The sequence below is a fragment of the Palaemon carinicauda genome, chromosome 16, assembly GCF_036898095.1.
Source record: "Palaemon carinicauda isolate YSFRI2023 chromosome 16, ASM3689809v2, whole genome shotgun sequence".
NCBI classification, from domain to species: Eukaryota; Metazoa; Arthropoda; class Malacostraca; order Decapoda; family Palaemonidae; genus Palaemon; species Palaemon carinicauda.
Window position 1 is genome coordinate 10,222,611 of NC_090740.1, and position 627 is coordinate 10,223,237.

Consider the following 627-nt stretch of genomic DNA (forward strand, 5'->3'; position numbering starts at 1 on the left):
TCTTGAAACAAGCACAAGTAGTATGAAATACACATTTCATTGAAACTTCACTAGGAATATATTTCAAATGAGAAACCTTATTGCTTTTTTTTTTTTTTTAACTATTCTGGTTGAAAAATTATCGGCGCTTATCAGAAAGTCGAACTTGCACTTTTATAATGCATATTCTACATATTTTTAACGTGGGCCCGAAGTGTTTAAAGTATACTAACTAGTAAACTAGCTGTAAGCAGTCTGCAGCAAATTAGGTTATGATCGGATAGTTCCCGTGAAAATACTTTAAACTAGGGGTTTAAGTTTCGTGTTGAACGAACTTCTTTACTGATATTGTTGAATTTACTCTTGTATCGTAGGTGTTGGCTAAAATCTAGATTGTCCAAAAGTTGTTAAACTAGTAATTTTGTTTGTGTTTGCTTTATTTTTAAGCTGAAACTTCAAGATGACCCAGTCTTGGAACACTGGTCAGATAACAAAACCTTGGGAGTAAAATAGATTCTTGGAAACCTCTGGTCGATTTATCGGTCAACTTTTACGTTCAGTGTTTGGAGAAAAACTAGCGGTAACAAATTTAAACAGGTTGCTAGGATTTTTTAATTATATGCAACGTTGAAAGTTGCTATGATTTTA